We start from the raw sequence: 17,155 nt of genomic DNA, 5'->3' as shown, positions 1-17,155 counted from the left end.
AACAAGCAACCGGCTCCTCTTTCAGTTATAAACGTAATGTTTTAGAAAGGTTAATCTTATCAATGTAAATGCCCATAATTAGCAGATGGGATAAAGAAAATGCACTGGTATATATGTATATACCATGAGGGTGTAAGACATATACACCATGGAATACTATGCAGCCATAAAAAAGAATGAGATCATGTCTTACAGGAACATGGATGGAGCTGGAGACTATTATCCTTAGTAAACTAACGCAGGAGCAGAAAACCAAGTGTCACATGTTCTCACTTATAAATGGGAGCTAAAGGATGAGAACTCATGAACACAAAGAAGGAAACAACAGACACTGGGGTCTACTAGAGGGTGCAGGTTGGGAGGAGGGAGAGATGCAGAGAAAATAACTTGGGTACTAGGTTTAATACCTGGTTGATGAAATAACCTGCACCACAAACCCTCGTGACACAAGTTTACCTATACAACAACCTTTCACATATACCCCTGAACCTACAGTAAAAGTTAAAAAAAAAAAAAAAAAAAAGGTTATTCTGTTCATGTACAGAATGGATGGGGGGATGTGGGAAGGCAGAGATCAGTCTGGAAATTAAAAAAAAAAAATGATTGAACTAAAGAGATGACTTAAACTGAGAAAAGAGGCATCAAAGAAACATTGTAAATGAAGAATTTACAGAAGCTGGTGACTGATAGAATATTGAAGGTAAAAGACAAAGAAGCTAGAGCTGACATCAAGGTCTGAAAATCTTGGAATTTCACAAACGGAAAATTATGAGGTATAGGAAAGCATGTCTTACATCTCAGGATATCTCCATATATTACCTAGTTCAGTGCCTTGAACACAAGGAATACTCAGTAAATATTTGTTGTCTGAATAATAAAGGTGAGCTAACGTAATTCAGGAACCTATCTACCCTCACCTGAATCTGCCTTGCTGTGAAAATGGAGAAGAGTTTCATGAAAGACTGACCTTTCATATGAGCCATTTCTGACTACTATAAACATTTTATTGCCTATAGAGATAAGATATTATTTGTGGGAGCAACTAAAGTTAAAGCACAAGCAGCATTAAATAAACTTATGATTCATTATACAGTGACTTGGCACTTTTTCAATCTGGTTGGCATACCTAATATATGATGGCAACATCTCATCTAGAACTACATTTTACTCTTCCCTATGTCATCATAATATTAGACTAAGAAGCATTATACTGTGTGTGACAAGGCCATCAGCCAATCTATTTTCTTTAATTCTTAATTTTAATTTTTGTGGGTACACAGTAGGTGTATATACTTATGCATACATGAGATATTTTGTACAGGCATGCAATGTATAATCATCATATCATGGAGAATGGGGTCGCCATCTCCTCAAGATTTTATCCTTTGTGTTATAAACAATCCAGTTATACTCATTTCATTATTATAAAACGTACAATCAAATTGTTATTGGCTGGGCGAGGTGGCTCACGCCTGTAATCCCGGCACTTTGGGAGGCCAAGGCGGGTGGATCACCTGAGGTCAGGAGTGCAAGACCAGCCTGGCCAACATGGCGAAACCCTGTCTCTACTAAAAATACAAACAGTTAGCTAGGTGTGGTGACAGACGCCTGTAATCTCAGCTACTCGGGAAGCTGAGGCACGAGAATTGCTTGAACCTGGAAGATAGAGGTTGTAGTGAGCCGAGATGGTGCCACTGCAATCCAGCCTGGGGGGATAGAGGAAGACTCTTGGCTCCCTGCCAAAAAAAATTATTATTATTGACTATAGTAACCCTACTGTGCTATCAAATACTAGGTCTTATTCATTCTATTTTTTTGTACCTGTTAACCATCCCCACCTCCTTCCCACCCCTAATACCCTTCCCAGACTCTGATAACCATCCTCCTACTCCCTATCTCCATTTCAATTGTTTTCATTTTTAGATCCCATAAATGAGTGAGAATATGCAATGTTTGGCTTTCTGTGCTTGGCTTATTTCACATAGCATCATGATTTCCAGTTCCATCTATGTTGTTGCAAATAACAGGATCTCATTCTTTTATATGGCTGTATAGTACTCCATTATGTATATGTACCACATTTTATTTATCCCTTCATCTGTTGACAAACACTTAGGTTGCTTCCTAATTTTCGCTACTGTGAACCGTGCTGCAACAAACATGGGAGTGCAGATATCCGTTTGACATAATGATTTCCTTTCTTTGGGGGTACATACCAAGCAATGGGATTGCTGGATCAAATGGTACCTCTATTTTCAGTTTGTTGAGGAGCCTCCAAAATGTTCTCCATAGGGATTGTACTAATTTACATCCTCACCAACAGTGTACAAGGGTTCACTTTTCTCCTCATCCTTGCCAGCATTTGTTATTATCTGTCTTTTGGATAAAGCCATTTTAACTGAGGTGAGAGGATATCTCATTGTAGTTTTGATTTGCACTTCTCTCATAATCAATGATGTTGAGCACCTCTTCATATGCCTGTTTGCTGTTTGTGTATTGTCTTTTGAGAAATGGCTATTCAAATCTTTGGTCCATTTTGAAATCAGATCATTAGATTTTTTTTTTCCTATAGAGTTGTTTGAGTTCCATATATACTCTAGATATTAGTCCCTTGTTAGCTAGATAGTTTGCGAATATTTTCTCCCTCTCGGTAGGTTGTCTCTTCACACTGTTGTTTCGTTTGCTGTGCAGAAGCTTTTTAACTCGATATGATCCCATTTGTCCATTTTTGCTTTGGTTGCCAGTGCTCAAGGGGTATCACTTAGGAAATTTTTGCTGAATCCAATCTCATAGAGAGTTTCCCCAGTGTTTTCTTAGAGTACTTTCATAGTTTGAGGTCTTAGATTTAACTCTTTAATCTGTTTTGATTTGAATTTTGTACATGGCAAGAGATAGGAGTCTAGTTTCATTTTTCTGCATATGAATATCCAGTTTTCCCAGCATCATTTGTTGAAGAGGTGGTCTTTTCCTCAGTGTATGTTCTTGGCACCTTTGTCAAAAGTGAGTTCACTGTAGGTGTGTGGATTTGCTTCTGGGTTCTCTATTCTGTTCCATTTGTCTATATGTCTATTTTTATACCAGTATGATTCTATTGGTTACTATAGCTCTGTGGTAAAATCAGAAGTCAGATAATGTTATGTCCTCCAATTTTGTTCTTTTTGCTGAGGATAGGTTGGCTATTCTGGGTCTTTTGTGGTTCCATATAAATTTTAGGGTTGTTTTTTCTATTCTAACGAAGAATGTCACGATATTTGGATAGAGATTGAATTGAATGTGTAGATTATTTGGGGTACTATGAACACTTTAATAATATTGGTTTTTCCAATCCATGAACATGAAATATCTTTCCATTATTTGGTGTCCTCTTCAATTTCTTTCATCAGTGTTATATAGTTTTCATTGTAGAGATCTTTTACTTCTTTAATTCCTAGGTATTTAATTTTATTTGTCACTATTGTAAGTGGGATTTCATTTTCAGATTTTTCACTGTTGGTACATAGAACTACTACTGATTTTTGTATGTTGATTTTGTATCCTGCAACTTTATTGGTTTATCAGTTCTAATAATTATTTTGTGGAGTCCTTAGGTTTTTCCAAATATAAGATCATCACATCTCAAACAAGGATAATTTGACTTCTTTCCCATTTGGTTGACCTTTGTTTCTTTGTCTTGGCTGATTGCTGTAGCTAGGACTTCCAGTGCTATGTTGAATAACAATGGTGAAAGTGGACATCTTTGTTGTGTTCCAGATCTCAGAGAAAAGGCTTTCAGTTTCTCCCCATTCAGTATGTTACCAGTTGTGGGTCTGTCATAAATGACTTTCATTATATCGAGGTATGTTCCTTCTATACCGAGTTTTCTAAAAAGGTATTTGTCATGAAGCGATGTTGAAAGTGATCAAATGCTTTTCCAGCATCAATTGAAATAATCATAAGGTTTTTGTCCTTCGTTCTATTAACATGATGTATCACAATGATTGATTTGCATATGTTGAACCATCCTTGCATCCCTAGGATAAATTCCACTAGGTGATAATGAATGATCTTTTTAATGTATCATGAATTCAGTTTGCTAATATTTTGTTGAGGACTTTGCATCAGTATTTATCAGAGATGTTTCCTTATAGTTTCATTTTTTTAATGTGTCTTTGATTTTGGTATCAGGGTAACACTGGCCTCACAGAATGAGTTTGGAAGTATTCCCTATTTTTTGAAATAATTTGAGTAGGATTGGTATTAGTTCTTCTTTAAACGTTTGATAGAATTCAGCAATTAAGTCATCGGGTCTAGGCTTTTCTTTAGTGGAGTCTAGTGCACCCAGATATATAAACCAAATATTATTAGAGCTAAAGAGCTAGGCCCCAGTACAGTAATAGCTGGAGACTGCAATGTCCCCAAGATCATTGGGTCTTACTTTTTTTTTGAGACAGAGTTTCACTCTTGTTGACCAGGCTGGAGTGCGATGGTGCAATCTTGGCTCACGGCAACCTCCACCTCTCGGGTTCAAGCAATTCTCCTGCCTCGGCCTCCTGAGTAGCTGGGATTACAAGTACCCACCACCACGCCGGGCTAATTTTCGTATTTTTAGTAGAGACGGGTTTTGTCATGTTGGCCAGGCTGGTCTCGAACTCCTGACCTCAGATGATTCACCCACCTTGGTCTCCCAAAGTGCTGGGATTACAGGCATGAGCCACCATGCCTGGCCAGGTTTGCTTTTTTTTTTTCTTTTTTTAAATCCATTCAGCCATTCTATGTCTTTTGGTTGGAGAATTTGGTCCATTTACATGCAATGTTATTATTGGTAGGTAAGGACTTAGTCCTGCCATTTTAGTATTTATTTATTATTTTTGTGTGTGTGTGTGGTCATCTTTCTTTCCTTACTGTTTTCCTTCTAGTGAAGGTGATTTTCTCTGGTGATACGATTTAATTTGTTGCTTTATTTTTCTTGTATTTGTTGTATGTTTTAGGGTTTGGGGTTACTATGAGGCTTGCAAATACTATCTTATAACCCATTATTTTAAGCTGGTAACACCTTAACACTGTTTGTGTAAAGAAACAAACAAGCAAAAAGGAAACTAGTAAGACTCTATGCCTCAACTTCATCCTATTGCTTTTTACCATTTTATTGTTTCTATTTGTATCTTCTGTACTATGTCTTGCAAAGTTGTTGCAGCTGTTCTTTTTTATTGGTTCATCATTTAGTCTTTCTACTTCAGATAAGAGTTTACACACCACAGGTACAGTGTTATAATAGTCTGTTTTTCTGTGGACTTACTATTATCGGTGAGTTTTGTACCTTCAGATGAGTTCTGATTGCTCATTAATGTCATTTTCATTCTGATTAAAGTATTCCCTTCACATTTCTTGTAGGACAGGTCTAGTGTTGATGAAATCCCTCAGCTTTTGAGTTGTCCCACAGCTTTCATTTGGGAAAGTCTTTGTGTCTCCTTCTTGTTTGAAGAATATTTTTGCCAGATACACTATTCTAGGGTAAGAGTATTTTTCCCCTCAGCATTTTAAATATGTCATGTCGCTGGGCGCAGTGACTCACACCTATAATCCCAACACTTTGGGAGGCTGAGGTGGGCGAATCACTTGAGGTCAGGAGTTTGAGACCAGCCTGGCCAACATGGTGAAATCTTGTCTCTACTAAAAATACAAAAATTAGTCGGGCACAGTGGCATGCGCCTGTAATCCCAGCTACTCGGGAGGCTGAGGCAGGAGAACCCAGGAGGCAGAGGTTGTGGTGAGCCGAGATGATGCACTGCACTCCAGCCTGGGCAACAGAGCAAGAATCTGCCTCAAAAAAAAAAGAAAAGAAATGTCACGTCACTCTCTCCTTGCCTATAAGGTTTCCACAGAAAGTCTGCTGCCAGATGTATTGCACCTCTATTGTATGTTACTTGTTTCTATTCTCTTGCTGCTTTTAGGTTTTATTCTTTATCCCTGACCTTTGGGAGTTTGATTATTATTATTATGAAAGATAGATAGATAGATAGATAGATAGATCGACAGATAGACAGATAGATTTTTTTTTTTTTTTTTTGAGATGGAGCTTCGCTGTTGTTGCCCAGGCTGGAGTGCAATGGCACGATCTTGGCTCACTGCAACCTCCGCCTCCTGGGTTTAAGTGATTCTCCTGCCTCAGCCTCCCAAGTAGCTGGGATTACAGGCACCCACCACCACGCCCAGCCAGTTTTTTGTATTTTTAGTAGAGCTGGAGTTTCACCATGTTGGCCAGGCTGGTCTCAAACTCCTGACCTCAGGCGATCCACCCACCTTGGCCTCCAAAAGTGCTGAGATTATAGGCATGAGCCACCGTGCCCAGAGTCTCTCTCTCTTTCTCAGAATATCATATTGCATTGTACTCACCTATATTTGGACCAAGTTTGAGGACCTGTAACTGAAGTCACAGAAGGCAAAACTGTGGATAAGGGTGGACTACTGTATACAGTCTGATGGAACTTCTTTCTAATCCTTGCATATTTTCCACATCTTTCTCTCTCTGTAGCAGGATTTTGGGTAATTTCCTCGGGTATATTTTCCAGGTCACTAATTCCTTATACAGTTGTATTAACCTCCTGTTTAATCTTCTATCCATTTGAATTCTTAATTTCAATTATCAGGGTTTTAATTTCTATGATTTTTATTTTTTATTTTAGAGATGGGGTCACTCTCTGTTGCCAGGCTGAAGTCCAGTGGCACAATTCATAGCTCACTGCAGCTTCAAACTCCTGGATTCAGGGAAGCCTCCCATCTCAGACTCCAGAGTGGCTGGGACTACAAGCGCGTACCAACATGCCCTGCTAATGTTTTTTTTTACAACTTTTTTGGAGACAGGGTCTCACCACATTGCCCAGGCTGTTCGCAGACTCCTGGCCTCAAGCCATCCTCCTGCCTCAGCCTCCAGAGCGCTAGGACTACAGGGACACACCACCACAGCTGGCTAGGGTTTTTTATTTCTAAAAGTACTATTTCGTGGTTTTTCAAATTGGCTATTTGATTGTCTCCTGTTCTTCCTCATGTTTTCAATGCCATCTTCACATTTTAAAACATTTCAAGCAGAGTTATTTACTTTAATTCTGGTAATTATAATATCCAAAGTCTTTGTGTTTCTGGTTCTATTATCTATGGCTTGCTTGATCTCTTTTTTTTAATTATGAATTTTTTATTGGCTACCTATCTGTAGGCATTCTTTGAGGACTGAGGAGAATACACTTATCTGGGAAAGTGTGTGTTTGCTTTCAGATACCTGGGAATATTACCCATCCTGACAGCCTTTGAATTACAGATGTGTGGGGCCCAGCATGATGGCATGTGCCTGTAATCCCAACTACTCAGAAGGCTGAAGCAGGAGGATCACTTGAGGCCAAAGGAGTTCCAGGCCACAGTGTGCTATGATTGTGCCTGCAAGTAGACGCTGCACTCCAGCCTGGGCAACATGGCAAGACCCCATCTCTAAAATTAAATAAAAAAGGCTGGGTGCTATGGCTCATCCCTGTAATCCCAGCACTTTGGGAGGCCGAGACAGGTGGATCACCTGAGGTCAGGAGTTCGAAACCAGCCTGGCCAACATGGTGAAACTCCATGTCTACTAAAAATACAAAAATTACCTGGGCATGGTGGCAGGCGCCAGTAATCCCAGCTACTTGGGAGGCTGAGGCAGGAGAATTGTTTGAACCTGGGAGGCGGAGGTTGCAGTGAGCCAAGATCATGCCACTGCACTCCAGCCTGGGCAACAAGAGCAAAACTTCATCTCAAAAAAAAAAAAAAAAAATTCCTGGGCTTGGTGGCTCACGCCTGTAATCCCAGACCTTTGGGAGGCGGAGGCAGGTGGATCACCTGCGGTCAGGAGTTCAAGACCAGCCTGGCCAACCTCGTGAAACCCCCTCTCTACTAAAAATACAAAAAAGAACCAGCCACAGTGGCACCCACCTGTAATCCCAGCTTACTCAGGAGGCTGAGGAAGGAGAATTGTTTGAACCAAGGAGGCAGAGGTTGCAGTGCGCCAAGTCACGCCACTGCACTCCAGCCTGGAAGACAGAGAAAGACTCTGTCTCGGGGGAAAATAATTAATTAATTAATTAAATTAATAAGTAAATAAAGTATAGACTTGTGGTTTTTCAGTCATGCAAAGAATGTTGATTCAGATCCCAAACCACTTAAGATCTGGCCAGTGGCTACACATTCTTAAAGGAGGCTTTATTTCTTCTTTTTTAAAACTTCCATTCATAGCCCAGTCCAAGATGGAAATGTTTTCTCTACATTTACAGGATAGGTTTTTTTTCTGGCTTGCCCATTCTGAGCTCCAGACAGTATGCATGAAGATAAGCTTTCATTCTGTGTGGACTCGGGGCTTTGTTCCCTGTCTTCTCTGTGTAGTGAACTTTTTAGGTCATAAATAGCATTGCAGGGTTCAAGGCACACAGGGACTTCGAAGAGTAGCTTAATTGCCTGATCTCTGCTCCTGTTCCATTACCGATCTTAGTGGACTCGTCTAAACGTTGAAAAGCAGTTTTTAACACATTATCAAGTATTTTTCATTATTATGTAGGTCAAGTGGTTTTAGGATTTCTAACACTGCAATATCGCTAAAAATGGAAGTCCTCAATTGTGTTGGTCATCAAATTCACTTTTTCTTGTTATCATGGAAATTTTGAAACATTTCCAAAGTAGAAAGTATAGTATGACAAACTCCTGTGTATCAATCATCAACTAGTGGCCAATCTTTCTTTCATTGACACCGACCTTTTCCCCTCTTTCCCACAGATTATTTTGAAACAGATTTCAGAAAGCAAACTACTACACAATTGATTTACTTAAGAAATGGAATTATGGACCAGGCGCGGTGGCTCAAGCCTGTAATCCCAGCATTTTGGGAGGCAGGCGGATCACAAGGTCAGGAGATCGAGACCATCCTTGCTAACACGGTGAAACCCCGTCTCTACTAAAAATACAAAAAATTAGCCGGGCGTGGTGGCAGGTGCCTGTAGTCCCAGCTACTCAGGAGGCTGAGGCAGGAGAATGGCCTCAACACGGAAGGCAGAGCTTGCAGTGAGCCAAGATCGCGCCACTGCACTCCAGCCTGGGCAACAGAGTGAGACTCTATCTCAAAAAAAAAAAAAAAAACAAATATCACTGATTGTCTCATAATTTTTAATGTTTAAATTTTCAAATCAAAATCCAAATATGTCCATATTACTTTTGGCCGATGTGTCTCAGACTTGTTTAGTTGAAAGGATCCCACTCACACTCTCTTATTTCCCCCTTACAGTTTGTTATGGACAGAATTGTGTCCTCGAGAAATTCATGTTGAAGTGCTATTTTCAATACCTCAGAATGTGACTTTATTTGTAGACAGGGTTTTTGAAGAAGTGATTAAATTAAATGAGGCCTTTATGGTGGGCCTTAATCCAACCTGACTCATGTTCTTTTTTTTCTTTTTATTTTACTTTAAGTTCTGGGATATATGTGCAGAATGTGCAGGTTTGTTATGTAGGTATACACGTGCCATGGTGGTTTGCTGTACCTATCAACCTGTCATCTAGGTTTTAAGCCCCGCATGCATTAGGTATTTGTCCTAATCTTTTCCCTCCCTTTGCTCCCCATCCCCCAACAGGCCCTGGTGTGTGATGTTCCCCTCCCTGTGTCCATGTGTTCTCATCGTTCAACTCTCACCTGTGAGTGAGAACACACAGTGTTTGGTTTTCTGTTCCTGTGTTAGTTTGCTGAGAATGATGTCTTCCAGCTTCATCCATGTCCCTCCAAAGGACATGAACTCATTCTTTTTTATGGCCACATAGTATTACAGGCATGCGTCACCACGCCCAGCTAATTTTGTAGTTTTAGTAGAGACAGACAGGGTTTCTCCATGTTGGTCAGGCTGGTCTGGAACTCCTGACCTCAGGTGATCCACCTGCCTCAGCCTCTCAAAGTGCTGGGATTACAAGCATGAGCCACCATGCCCAGATGATGATAGTTTCTTTTGCTGTGCAGAAGCTCTTTAGTTTAATTAAATCCCATTTGTCAATTTTGGTTTTTGTTGCAATTGCTTTTGTTGTTTTCGTCATGAAGTCTTTGCCCATGCCTGTGTCCTGAATGGTATTGCCTAGGTTTTCTCCTAGTGTTTTCATGGTTTTGGGTTTTACATTTAAATCTTTAATCTATGTTTAGTTAATTTTTGTATAAGGTATAAGGAAGGAGTCCAGTTTCAGTTTTCTGCATATGGCTAGCCAGTTCTCCCAGCACCATTTATTAAATAGGGAGTCCTTTCCCATTGCTTGTTTTTGTCAGGTTTGTGGTGTTCTTATATGAAGAGGAAATTTGGAAACACAAAGAGACACAGTGAGAAAATAAATTTCTGTTGTTTAAATCAAGTATTGTATTTTATTATGGCAGCCCTAGCAAACTGCTACACAATTGATTTACTTAAGAAACAGAATTGTTATGGTCTATATGATTGCATCTAAATAGTTTCGTTAATCACATCCTTTTGCCTTCCATTGTTTACTGCAAAATTTTAAATCTAAAAACTTGAGTAGATTCAGGTCCAATCATTTGACAAGAATGCATCCTAGGTGTTGTATACTCCCATTAGGAAGCTCCAAATGCCTGATTGTCTCTCTTCTTTTGATTATTATTACTAGACCCATTAAGTATTTCATTGGGGTTACAAATTTGTAGTAGGCTACATTTATAAAATCCCTTCTTCATTTATTAGCTGGAAATTTTATTTAAAGAGAATACTTCATTAAGAATTTGTTTACCTCGAGGTCCAGTATGTTCAAAACAGGCAGAGTAACTGCTAGACTCTTTTCCTTTATTTGTTTTCAAAATAACAAGTTTGATTCTGTATCACAATCCAAAGGTGACTGGCCAATGAATTGTTTATCTTCATGGACTCATGGATTTAAACACATAATGTATTTACTATTTAAACACATAATTTAAACACATAATTATTTAAACACATAATTGCATTTATTCTTATTGATTCCCAAAATATCTTGGCCAGTGGAAGGCCCTTCAAATTGCCTTCAAGTTAGTAGTCTCTGGGTGCATTCTTATTTTCTAGCATAACAACATGTTCCAGGCTCATTTTTCATTTCCTGCCTCAGATCTGGAACCAACCATTTATCTAAGAAGCTCTGATGCCTTTGAGTGAGAAATAGCATTTAGGAAGCATAATTTGTATTCTTCTATTTTATTTCTGAAATAAAAATATCTGAAGCAAGCACGGCATTAGGTTATGATGGGATAATGGTTTGGGGACACTACAGACATTTGCTATGTTATTCATCCTTTGTGTGTGTCATGTTTCCAATACTCCATATATAACAACCCTTGTGAAAAATTCCTCACAGAGTTCTCTACAGAAAAGTATTGTTTCTCCTGATGTATTGATAGTAATGATTAGAAAATTAGTCCTTAAATGCTCCATCTACACATCTAATTTTTGTTTTTAATTATTACGATTATTCTCATTTTTTTTCTTTGTTTGTGGAGACAGGGCCTTGCCATGTTGCCCAGGCTGGTCTTGAACTCCTGGAATCAAGCAATCCACCTGCCTTGGCCTCCCAAAGTGCTGAGATTACAGGTGTGAGCCACTGCACCCAGCTTGATATGAGTACTGATTATTCTTAACCCAGTATTTACTAATATCATTTCCTCCTCTCCTGTTCTCTTCATAATTTTTTTATTTATCTCATGTCATCTTTTATCAACTCCTTTAATGAAAGCTATTAACTTACTTTTAATAGGCAGATAATAAATACAATAATGAAACCAAAGAGAATGCTTTTTTGTTTTTTTTATGACAGGGTCTCACTCTTTCACTCAGGTTGGAGTGCGATGGCCCAGTTCCAGCACACTACAGCCCCAACCTCCTGGATTCAAATGATCCTCTCACATAGCTGGGACCACAGGCACATGCCAGCACATTGGGCTAATTTTTTCTTTTTTTTGTAAATACAGGGTCTCAGTATGTTCCCCAGACTGGTCTTGAGCTCCTGGACTCAAGCAGTCCTCTCGCCTTAGCCTCCTACTTCTGGGATTATAGGTATAAGCCACTCCACCCACCCTCTACAAATTTTAAAGTAAATTTAATTTTAAATGTCACATCTTCCTTAACAATGAAATATGCTTATTCTATACTTAATTTCCTGAAGTCATAGTATTTCTCCATGTGCCTTCTAAATGGTGTCAAGTTATAGCAAGTACTCTCAATCATGAAAGAAGTCAGGTTAGTCAATGTCCACGAACACTAGTTGAAAAATACTACTTAACATCAAAACCCAGCTAATTGAAAGAGATAAAAAGAGTTCTGGAAAAGAGAAGCAAAAAGACTGAAAACACACATTAAATGCATTTATATAAAAATGAATGGCCGGGTGCGGTGGCTCACGCCTGTAATCCCAGCACTTTGGGAGGCCAAGGCAGGTGGATCATGAGGTCGGGAGATCGAGACCATCCTGGCTAACACAGTGAAACCCCGTCTCTACAAAAAATACAAAAACAAATTAGCTGGGCCTGGTGGTGGGCGCCTGTATTCCCAGCTACTTGGGAGGCTGAGGCAGGAGAATGGCGTGAACCCGGGAGGTGGAGCTTGCAGTGAGCCGAGATCGCACCACTGCACTCCAGCCTGGGCGACAGGGCGAGACTCTCCCAAAAGAAAAAAAAAATGAATATTACCCTGTGGAAATTATGATTATATTGTAGAACATAATTGAAATATTATAAACATAAATATTTTTATGTAATAAAAACTAAGGAGGAGAGAAAGGAGGTGGAACAAGATCACCGAATTGGAGCCTTCATCAATTGTCCTCCCCACAGGAACACTAAATTGAACTACTATCCACCCCAAAAAACACCTTCACAACAACCAAAAATCAGATGAACGATCATAGTATGGGTTTTAACTTCATATCATTGAAAGCAACACTGAAGAGGGAAGGAAAGACAGTCTTGAATTGCGGACACCACCCCTCCCCAATCTCATAGCAGTGGCCACATGCCATGGAGAGAGAATCTGTGTGTTGGGGAAGGGAGAGCACAGTGATTATGGGACTTTGCATTGGAACTCAGTGGTGCCCTGTCATAATGGAAAGGAACACTCCGCATTGGAACTCAGTGCTGCCCTGTCACAGTGGAAGGAACACAGGGCAGAACCAATGCTGATGCAGGCAGCATTTAGACCAGATGTAACCAGAGGGAATTTGCCTATCCCAGTGGTCAGGACCAGAGTTCCAGCAAGCCTTATCACTGTGAACTAAAGTGCTCTGGGGTTCTAAATAAACTGGAAAGGCAGAATGGGCCACGAAAACAGCAATTCCTGGAAGTTTTGGTGCTATGCTGGGCTCAAAACCAGTGGACTTGAAGGGCAACATGACCTAGTGAGACACGAAGCTGGGGCAGCTAAGGGAGTGCTTGCACCAACCCTTACCCAAGCTCAGGCAGTGCAGCTCATAGCTCTGGGAGAAACTCCTCCCTTCCACTTGAGCAGAGGCAAGGGAAGAGTAAAGATGACTTTGTCTTGCAACTTCAATACCAGCTCAACCACAGTAGAATAGGAAACCAGTCAGAGTTGTGAGGCCCTAGCTCTTGGATAATATTTCTAGAAACACCCTGGGCCAGAAGTGAAATTGCTGCCTTGAAGGGAAAAACACAGTCCTGGCAGGATTTATCACCTGCTGACCAAAGAGCCCTTGGGCTCTCAATAATCAGTAGTGGTACCCAGGCAGTACTTGCTGTGGGCATTTGGTGAGACTCAGAGACTTGCTGGCTTAAGCTGTGACTCAGCACATTCCTAGCTGTGGTGGCTATGGGGAGTGGCCACTTCTGCTTAAGAAAAGGAGTACTCTCAAGTGTAATGAAGACTGTCTTGCAGCTTAGGTACCAGCTCAGCACAGTGAGGTAGAGCACCAAATGGGCTCTTGGGGTCCCTGATTCCAGGCCTTGGCTCTTAAATGATATTTCAGGACCTGCCCTGAGCCAGAGGGGAGCCCACTGCCTGAAGGGAGAGTCCCAAACCTAGCAGCAATTCAATACAAGCTGTGACTGAAGAACCCTGGGGCAGGAAGGACTTGCCACAGGCCTGGGACAGTACTGGGCAATAGGGAGAGACTCCTCTGCTTGTGGAAATGAGAGGAAAGTGCGAAGGACTTTGTCTTATTGCTTGGGTTCCAGCTCAGCCTCAGTGGAATACAGAACCTGGTAGATTCCTGAGGTTTCCAACTGCAGTCCCTGGCTCCCAGATGACATCTATGGACCTGCCCAGGACAGGGAGAACTTGCTGCCCTGAAGGGAAGGACATAAGCATGGCTGACTTCACCACCTGCTGATTGTCGAGCCCTAACACCTTGAGTGAACATAGGTGGCAGACAGGCAGTGATCACCATGGGCCTTAGGTGACGCCCAGTGCTATGCTGGCTTTAGGTCTGACCTAGTGCAGTCCCAGTGGTGGTGGCCACAGGGGTGCTTGTGTTACCCCTCTCCTAGCTCCAGGTGGCTGAGCACAGAGAGAGATACTCCATTTGTTTGGGAGATTATTATGAAGATTAGAGCAAAATAAATGTAACTGAAACAAAGAAAACAATAGACAAAATCAATGAAACTGAAAGTTGGTGTTTTAAAAACAAATTGACAAACCTTTAGCTAGACTAATGAAGAAAAAAAGAGAAAAACAAATAAAATCAGAGATGAGAAAGGAGACATAACAACTGATACTGCAGAAATTCAAAGGATCATTAGAGTCACTATAAGCAATTATATGAGAATAAATTGGAAAACCTAGAAGAAATAAATTCCTACTAGAAATACACAACCTACTAAGAATGAACCATAATGAAATCCAAAATGTGAACAGACGAATAACAAGTAATAAGATTGAAGCCATAATAAAAAGTCTCTTAGCAAAGAAAAACTCAGAACCCAATGACTTCACTGCTGAATTCTAGCAAACATTTCAGGAAAAATGCCAATTCTACCAAAATGCTTCCAAAAAATAGAGGAAGGGGGAATAATTCCAAACTCATCCCATGGGGCCAGGGTTACTTTGATGCCAAAACCAGACAAAGACACATCAAAAAAAGAAAACTACAAGCCAGTATCGCTGATGAACATTGATGAAAAAATCCTTAACAAAATACTAGCAAATCAAATTCAACAATACATCAAAAACATCATTTATCATAACCAAGTAGAATTTATCCCAGTGATGCAAAGATTGTTCAACATATATAAATCCATTAATGTCATACATCATATCATCAGAATGAAGGACAAAGACATGATTATTTCAATTGAAGCTGAAAAAAAACTTGCTAACATTCAACATCCCTTCATGATAAAAATCTCCAAAAAACTAGGTATGGAAAGAATATTCCTCAACATAATAAAACCCATATATAACAGACCCACAGCTAGTATCATACTGAATGGGGAGAAATTGGAAGCCTTTTCTCTAAGATCTGGAACAAAACAAGGATGTCCACTTTCACCAATGTTGTTCAACATAGTACTGGAAGTCCTATTTAGAGCAATCAGATAAGAGAAAAAAATAAAGGGCATCCAAACTGAAAAGGAGGAAGTCAAATTTATCTTTGTTAGCAGATGATATGATCTCATATTTGGAAAAACTAAAGACTCCAGCAAAAAACTATCAGAACTGACCTAATAGTTGCATCCTAAAGTTTCAGGATACAAATCAACATACAAAAAATCAGTAGCATTTCTATATGTCAGTAGCAAACAATCTAAAAAATCAAGAAAGTAATCCCATTTACAATAGCTACAAATAAAATAAAGTACCTCGAAATTAATCAAAGGAGTAAAATATCTTTACAATGAAAGTGATAAAATAGCAGTGAAAGAAATTGAAGAGGACATCAAAAATGGAAAGACATTCCATGTTCATAGATTGGAAGAATCATTGTTGTTAAAATGTCACATTACCCAAAGAAATGTACAGATTCAATGCAATCCTCATCAAAATATCAATGGCATTCTTCATAAGAACAGAAAAACAAATTCTAAAATTTATATGGAACCTCAAAAGACACACAATAGGCAAAGCCATCCTAAGCAAAAAGAACAAAACCAGAAAAACCACATTAGCTGACATCAAATTATAGTACAGAGCTATAATAACCAAAATGGCAAGGTACTGCCATATAAACAGACACACAGACCAGTGGAACAGAATAGAGAACCCAGAAACAATTCCATACATCTACAGTGAACTCATTTTTGACAAAGGTCCCAAGAACATACACTGGGAAAAGAATATCTCTTCAATAAATGATGCTAGGAAAACAGGGTATCTATATTCAGAAGAATGAATCTAGACCCCTATTCCTTACCATAAACAAATACCAAATCAAAATGGATTAAAAACTTAAATATTAAGACCTCATGGCCGGGCAAGGTGGCTCACGCCTGTAATCCCTACACTTTGGGAGGCCAAGATGGGTGGATCACCTGAAGTTGGGAGTTTGATACCAGCCTGGCCAACATGATGAAACCCTATCTCTGCTAAAAATACAAAAAATTAGCTGGGCATGGTTGTGGGCACCTGTAATCCCAGCTACTCACGAGGCTGAGGGAGAATTTCTTGAACTCAGGAGGCAGAGGTTGTGGTGAGCTGAGATCATGCCACTGCACTCCAGCCTGGGCAACAAGAGTGAAACTCTGTCAAAACAAAACAAAACTCAAACTATGAATCTACTAAAAGAACAGAACACATTGAGGAAGATCTCCAGGATATTGAACTGTTGTCCAGTTTTTTTGAGTAATACCCCATGAGCACAGACGACTAAAGCAAAAATGGATAAATGGGATCACATCAAGTTAAAAATGTCCGCACAGCTAAGAAAACAATCAACAAAGTGAGGAGAAAAACCACAGAACCACATTAATGGGAGAAAATATCTGTAAACTACCCATCTGACAAGGGATTAATAACCAGAATGTATAAGGAACTGAAAAAAGTCTATTAAAAAAACTAATAATCCAATTTTAAAATGGCCAAAATATCTGAACAGACATTTCTCGTAAGAAGACATACGAATAGCAAACAGGTACATGAAAAGGTACTCATTATCATTGATCAGAGAAATGCAAATCAAAACTATCATGAGATATCATCTCATCCCAG

At 39.7% G+C, this 17,155-nt stretch overlaps 1 protein-coding gene across 5 annotated transcripts in view; it reads right to left on the bottom strand.

Moving 5' to 3' along the window:
• Window positions 1-17,155, bottom strand: part of ABCG2 (ATP binding cassette subfamily G member 2 (Junior blood group)) — a 134,279-nt gene that overhangs the window by 72,073 nt on the left and 45,051 nt on the right. For 2 of the 5 annotated variants that reach the window (XM_033214123.1, XM_033214125.1), the window contains one exon: window positions 1,657-1,736. The exons of 2 other annotated variants lie outside the window; for them this stretch is intronic. The gene's annotated coding sequence lies outside the window, so the exon portion shown is untranslated. Of the gene's footprint in view, window positions 1-143; window positions 181-1,656; window positions 1,737-17,155 lie in introns of those variants that run through there. One more of the 5 variants, XM_033214128.1, reaches the window with a different exon arrangement.

This window comes from Trachypithecus francoisi, unplaced genomic scaffold, assembly GCF_009764315.1.
Source record: "Trachypithecus francoisi isolate TF-2019V2 unplaced genomic scaffold, Tfra_2.0 Lachesis_group1, whole genome shotgun sequence".
Taxonomy (NCBI): domain Eukaryota; kingdom Metazoa; phylum Chordata; class Mammalia; order Primates; family Cercopithecidae; genus Trachypithecus; species Trachypithecus francoisi.
The sequence above is the reverse complement of the archived record's forward strand: the minus strand, read 5'-3'. Positions and strand labels throughout refer to the sequence as shown.